Raw genomic sequence first — 7,673 nt, 5'->3', positions numbered from 1 at the left:
TCTGAATCTGCTTAAATAAAATTACAGAAAGGACTTGGACGAGTCATTGGGGGACATGGTTTAATGGGCACGGTGGTGTTGGCTGATGGTTGGACTTGATGATCTTACAGGTCATTTCCAGCCGTAGTGATTCTGTGATTCTGTGTGATTCTGTGACGTGCACTTTGTGGCAGAGCACTGCAGTGACGAGCATCTAGGTAATTAAATTTGTCAAAACCCAGGTGAGTGGCTGGAGGTGGCTCCAGAAGAGAGTTTTAATGCTCAAGTCCAACTCTAGTCTAGATTTGGATCATGAAACCCATCTAGTGACCATGTTGAGAGTCTTTCATGAAAATATTAAAGGGCACTGCAGATACGTGCTTGAGATGCTTAGAGGAATATGTGTAGTACAGCCCTGAGAGGCCTGAAAGCACCTGACGCCTCTTGGCCAGTACCATAGGGATTTGAGAGCAAGGCTCTGCTTTTCATTGTACGATCTCATCCCAGAGTAGCAAGATTAAAAAAAAAAAAAAAAAGGCTTGTGCTTCACTGTCTGACATAATCTGTAACTAACTTGTGGCCTGCTCAGGAGTACTCACTGGTTTGTGAGCAGAGGGATGTGATCCTCTGAGAGATGGCTTGGGAATAAATAACTGGAGTACATAATTTTGGTTTTTGCAACGAGGAATTTCTATCAAGCTGGAAGCTACTTTCTTTTTCTTGGTGGAGATATGTAATCATAGTAGCATTTAGTCGTTGGAAGGTTTTCTTTGTCCTGCAGAAGCCACATATTGGGCCACAGGACCGTAAAGAAGTGGACAGTCATTTCAGGAGCAGAATAGAGACAGCTATTGGAAACATTTTTCATTTTCAAAATCTACCCAAACTTTTGACAACATGAATCCCTGCTCCTATGAGATGCTTTCAGAATTGAGTATTGAAGCTCTAAAGGATGCATTTTTTGCTTAATAATGCTTAAAAAACTTAATCTTCCAAAAGTTGCATTTACCCCGATGCCCCTCTCCTACAACATCAGAGCCTGTTGGGTGGGAAAAGACTGTATTACAGAGTTATAAATGATAGTGTCAAGTGGGAAAAGCTTTTATTCTAATCAGTGTGGCACCTTAAAGCACCTTAATTGCAATCCCTTTAATTTACTGAGTACTTAAGCATTAGCTGTACTATATTTGTGTGTAAGACTTTTATTAAATTGTCATAGTACTAGCTGTCAAATATTTAGTCCTGACATTAATCTGTTTGGTTGTGAACCTTTCAGGAAATGGTGATTGGCACCTGCTATGAGTAAAATGGTGTGAAACACCCACCCTGACCCCAGCCCTTGTTGAAAGTAGAAGACTACCCTCCTGCTTCAGTGTCTTGAGAGTAAGTGGAGCCTTAAGAGAGGTTCTTTTGATAATACTTTTCCCTATTCTGGCAGAAACGGTAGGAAACTCTAGCCAGTTTTGATATAAATTTGATGTGTAGGAAGTTTGGAAGTTTGTGGGACATAGTTTAATGGGCATGGTGGTGTTTGTTGGTTGATGGTTGGACTTGATGATCTTACAGGTCTTTTCCAACCTTAGTGATTCTGTGATTCTGTGAAGTTTGCAGAATCAGTCTCTTAAGTGAGTGAAGGTAGCTGTGGAATGTTGAGAAGTTTGAGGATAGACTGCTCAGAAATAGTATTCTGGTCAGGTCATTACAGAATCTGGGCTTGATTATATTTTTTGGAGGCTCACAGTAAGTTTGCTAAAATGCATTTTAGGTTGACTGAAACTGCTTGTGAATTCATGCCACATTTGATGATTAGTCCTCATAGATGGAGACAGAGGAAAGACAGGGATTTAGAAGTGGCGAAATGTTTTTATACCTCCTAAGTGAAGTGTTTCGATCTTTGATTTTGGAATTTTATATCAAGATTGAAACAATCTGAGTCAAATAAAATATTTAATTCAACCCTCTCATTGTTTTCAAGTTTCTGTTTGGAAGAAAGTATTGGAGAAAAAAACCCCTCATTTTGAATTGACCAAAATGATTTATTTATCAGTAGTGTTCTCTTTTAGGTCCTGCTTGTGAGACAGCTGTGATACAAAATTAGTAAGCACAAAATAGTCTGTTCCTATGGCCAATGACTTTTTGGTCAGGGTTTTCTTTGCTGCTGGCTCATCCTGGAGAGCTGGTAACGAGTCCTAACAAGAGCTGCTGATGGTGGCATGGTAGGGCTTCCAGTCTTTGCTTCTGTCACCGTAGCTTGGGCATGCAGGAGTATGAAAGAATTAGCCCTCGAGGGACCCTCATAGCAGCTAAATTTCTACGCAGGCTATGTCTCTTGATGAAATAAGACATTGCAAGTGTCTCAGTGCATCAGCACATCCTAAAAAAGGCTGTGCAGTGCGCTGGCTTCACCTCCGCACCTTGGGTGACTGTACAAACAATCCTGTTGGTAAATTCCTGAGGGAAGAAAGGAGAGATGCAAGTGTGTGTGTGAGAGAGAGAGCGAGCAGGAGTGAGCCTTTTAAGTAGAAGACAACGAAGCTGTCAGGTCACTTTCCCTGCAAATGAAGATTAGCTTATGGTGTAGACACATACTGCATCCTGCCTGTTTCCCTCTAGGGGCTTTATCATCATCCATCATCATAATCTCCACAATTTTTACTGCCTGAGTTTTGGGAAAGATAAGACTGTTGGAAATCCAAGGCAAAATACTCCTGAAAAATGGCTTTGTACAGTAAACAGGCAAGGCAGCCTCACACTGAGGAGAGGCTGTTCACCGAAGATGACAGCCGTTCCCATGACAACGCTAAAAACCTTTCACTATTGGGTATCAACAGGAGTACATCTCCCAAGGCAAGCACATGAAGCCAGGAGCTTAGTCCTCATCTTCCATAAATCATCCTGTTGGGCACCGGTAATGAGGAACTGCCAGTTGTGCACACGCAGCTCCACCTTCCAGGCACCAGCCTGGCTCCAGATGAAAGGAAGAGCGAATAAAGCCAAAGCACCAGTGAGCTGGATTTATGTAAAAGGAAAATTAAGCTCGACTGATGTTCCTACACTTCCCTCTGCTCTCCAGCTGAGGATCTCAATTTTTAATGATGAGAAGCCAAGCAAAAAATCCAGGCCATTTTACAAACTGCTGAAGAAGCCATATGATTTTTCTGTTGTGGAGAAATCTTCCATCGTCATGGGATGGAGAGAGAGGGAGGCCCTAGGAGAATTCCACTTTTCTTCACCCTAACCCTGTAGTGTTCAGCCTGTGATTCAAGTTTTCTTCTGCATTCGAAACAGAAAGTGGTAAAAGACCATTTTTTACCATGGGATCTTTATTAGGCTTATCAGCTCCCTGAGGGTCATGATATGTGGGATTGCAGTCACCTGAATGTATGAGGATCTGCTTCCTTTCTTAAGGAGAAAGCCCTTGTGCATTTGGAAAAAAGAGATAAAATATGCCCAGAAAGCTCAGGAGCCAAAGGTAAAGAAAAAGAACAACAAAAAAATGTAATTTTCTTGAATAGCCTTGTTGCTCTAAGGACAAACTATTTTTTTTTTTCTTTTGTTCAGTGGCCAGAGGAGTTGAGCACATTCTGCTTGAATGGTAGGAGTTAGCAATACTTCTCCATAATTAAGACTATCCTGTTATATTCAGCTTTTCAAACCTAATTTTTTTATCCTTCATTTCGAGTATTTTGAGTCTTTAAATACTAAGATCACTGACTCACTTTTTTTTCTTTCTTTTTTTTTGCTGGGTTGTTTTTTTTTGTGAGAAAGTTTTTTTTTAAGTCCTTTCCAGTTATAACATTAGTTGCTTGGTGATAGTCGTGGTACTGCAAGTGGAGGAGTAGAGGTGAGAAAGGAGAGGAGAGGCTGAACCACCAGAGATTATTCTGTTCTGTAAATATGTCTCCTGTGGCTTAAAACTACAAACCCAAATACTAGCAAGATACTTTTTTTTTTTCTTTTTTAAACACCCTGCGTCTCTCATTCTCAAGCTGGGTGAAACACATTCATTTACAAAGACTGTTCTATGTATTCTGCAAATCACCCCCTTTTTACATCCACAGGGATATGCAGGGTCTCCAGGCTGCTGGTCTGTGGTACCCCCAGTTGCTTTTGTCCCGTGATGCATGTGCACAAGTCACTGTGACGCTGGTGGGACCTAGAGACGCATTCAGGACAGGGTGTGCTTGGCTGCATCTTGTAAACATCTTAAATTGGTATTGGAAAGGGAGAAAGGTGGAACCATGGTGCAGTTTGTCCATGCCTGCTGATAAATATCACAATATTACCCTTTCTTCATGAGTTCCGGCACAGTGTGTGACCCCACGCTCCCCCAAAGCCAGGAGTTCCACATGCTGGTCCATGCTGGAAAGGAGGTGCGAGGTTTCTTTTTATCACCTCAGGGCTGAAGACCTGATCCTGTGCTGAGACCTGTGCAGAGGTCAGCACCGCTCTGTTTCTGTGCATTGTTTTTTTGCTGTTACTTGCTGTGCTCAGTGCTTGTTTTACTTGAGCTCTGTTGTGGCCTTGCCGTACAACTAATTGTGTGCTTTTGAATTACTGGAAGGGTGTTGTAGGGTGATGCCAGCGCTAATGGGCTTTCACCTTCCTCCACTTTCATAACAATCCTCAGACCAACTAACCAATTCTTGATTTATTCCTTGCACTGTATTTCAGCCATTAACAGGTGGAGCAGAAGCTGTCTGAAAAATGGGAGTTGCTCAGCCCATTCTGCTGCGGTGAGAGCCGATGCTGCTCTGGCTTGCCTAACCCTGTGCCTTTCTGCTCACGCACAAGCTACGGCTGATCTGTGAACGCTTGGAGCTCCTGTTTGGGAGCACAAAGTGCAGCTGGACATCTTCCCCGCCCCGAGCGCGAGAGTGCCTGTATCCGTGGTGTGCTCCCCTGATGCAGCACCTGTGACACAATTCAGCATCCTGGCTGCTGGGACAACTGGTGGGATATAGGAGAGCATCTTCAGGAAACAGTCGTCAATGGTGTTAGAAGAATACTGGCTGGAGAAACTGGGTTTCTCTGACATGATGGCAGGATGCTGTTATTTTTCCTCTCTCTATTTTAACTCTGTCTAGCAGCTGGATGCAATACGGAAGCAGATCCCTGAAATGCTTTAACAAGCAGGGTGACTTAAGGCTCGATTTCAATTCAAGGGGATAAATGAGTGAGCTGTTTCACAAACGATGCTCAGGCACAACGTGAGTTACCTCACCCACCTCTCCCCCTCAGCTCCCTGCCGGGGTATTGACTGTGCTCCTTTGGGCACAGCAGTGTGAAAACACAGCCTGTAATCACCGGTTGAAAGAGCCGATCATGTGCGGTTATGAAATCCCACAGCCATGGAGCCTGTGTTCTGCCTGGCTTTTCCCCCTCGGTTTGCCTGTTTAAGGCAAATCCTGACAGGTACATGGGTGCCTGTGCTGAGCTCCTCTGCGTGCTGCACTCTGAATATTAATGTCATCTGCCCAATTTAGGAAAAAAGTCTTAAGTCACTCATTTTTCTAAGGCAGAAAAAAAGCTTAAGTATTTCCAAGAAAAGCACCACTGTTTATCGTGCTGGCTGGGCTGGAAAGTCTTAGTTACAGCATGTACTGAGGACTGACAGCCAACCCCAAAAGACATAAGCACACGAGCCCCCGGACCACAGCCGCCACACAGGGTGGCACGCTTGTACGCGGGGGGACAAAGGCAGTGTAAGGCTGCCTCTTTTTGCCTCTAACAACTAAACAAATGGGACAGGAGCCATGTTGTGAGAAAGGGAGAGCGCTTTGGGCAGTGGGGGGAATATCAGGGCTTTATGCAGGAATAGGTTCCCCTAGAAATGAAACTATCATCAGCTGGGAGGATGCCAAAATGAGTTGCAGTCTTCTCTGCACAAAATGACCCTTTATAGCCATATGGCTGCTACCAACACAGGTCTATGAAATATTAACACTTCGGATGTAAGACACGATTTCTTCTTCTTCTTGTCTTCAGAGCTGCCTGGCTGTTGGGAGAGACACGTGAAACCATCCCTCTGCCCTGACAGGGGCAGGGTGTTACTGGCAGGCCAGAGAAAACCTCCCCGGCAGGCTACCACCCTGTGAGACACGGTTTGATAAGAAAAAGGCAGGGAAAAAAAGAAGTCATGGAAAAGAATCTGCAAAATTTCCACCTTCTGCCCCAGAAGAGTGGAGTGTGAACTGCAGGACCTGGTGAACATAAACATCTCAGCTTCCAAAAACTGGTTAAGCTTTTGCCAGCAAACGTCAAAACAGAGCAGTAAGTATATATGCTAGCCCAACCAGCCCTAGCAGTGCCCCTGTGTGCATCACTGCGACTTCATTACCTGCTTACACGCCTTCCTTATATGAGCATTTTCTTTGAAAATACTATATACTTGGAGAACATAGAGGCAGATCAGTTTTGTGTCCTATAAAGCAATGTTCACACCTACTTTGCTACTCCAATCTCATTGTTCTAATAATCGAATAGATCTTTACCTGGTTTTAGTTTTTTAAGGTCTCAATTGTAATGAGTAAGGCCTTGAACCTAACGGGAGTTTCCAGAACAGTTCTTAAGAGCAGTTTCCTTGACTTTAACATGACTGTCTACGCCGGTAGAGTTAGCCATATATCAGATATCAACAGAAGCACAGGTCCGTCTTTGACAGCATCTCCCATGCATACAGCCCTGGCTTGTGACAGCTCAGAGGACGAGGCAGATGCCCTCTTCTTTGTGGCCTCTTTGTGTCTGTTGGCCTCTTCTCCCAAGTGATGAGTGACAGAACAAGAGGAAATGGCCTCAAGTTGCACCGGGGGAGGTTCAGACTGGATATTAGGAAAAATTTCTTTACTGGGAGAGTGGTGAGGCACGGGAATAAACTGCCCAGGGAAGTGGTGGAGTCACCATCCCTGGAGGTGTTCAAGGAACTTGTGGACATGGCACTGCGAGACATGGTTTAATGGGTATGGTGGTGTTGGTTGATGGTTGGACTTGATGATCTTACAGGTCTTTTCCAACCTTTGTGATTCTGTGATTCTGCGCACACAGAGCACTCACTTCCTGAGGGGCCAGAGGTATTTAACTCTGAGCTAGTTCAATTATGAATTTAAGTGGTCTCTATTTGCCACCGATAGTTCAAAATTTATATTACACTTAATCCATAAAGTACTGGGCAGAATGTACTGTGTACTTCTCATATCATGTATGGAGCAGCTGGCCTGCGAGTCAGTAGTAAACTCGACAGAAGAAGGATCCAGCAGGTAGACTGCACCATTTGAGATGCTGAACGTGGGAGAGGAAAGGCTGTATGTGAGCCCGGGTGATGGGTTGGCAGTGTAGGGCATCTCCCCAGCCTGTCCCTGCCTGGCTGTGCAGTTGCTTTTCTATCTCTTGTGGCTCCTGTCACAGTATCAGCATTTCAGCAATAGCTGATTTTGGTTGTTTTCGATGTGGATGGGCTTTCCTTTCTTTTTTCCTTCAAATGCAAATGATCCCTCTTCCTCGTGAATGATGGTCCTACATGTGTAAAATCATGAACACCTGACCATCAAACCTTGGGCGCAGGCTCACAGGGCACGTGTGGAGATTTCTCTAGCATACCAGCTGCATGGCTTAATCGCTGTGTCAAAACACAAACAGACTGATGGCAGATGGGAGATTTGGGCTTGAGAATTCATTCAGTTCCATTAAGTTTAGGG

This window comes from Gavia stellata, chromosome 20, assembly GCF_030936135.1.
Source record: "Gavia stellata isolate bGavSte3 chromosome 20, bGavSte3.hap2, whole genome shotgun sequence".
NCBI classification, from domain to species: Eukaryota; Metazoa; Chordata; class Aves; order Gaviiformes; family Gaviidae; genus Gavia; species Gavia stellata.
Note: the sequence above shows the minus strand (reverse complement) of the source record.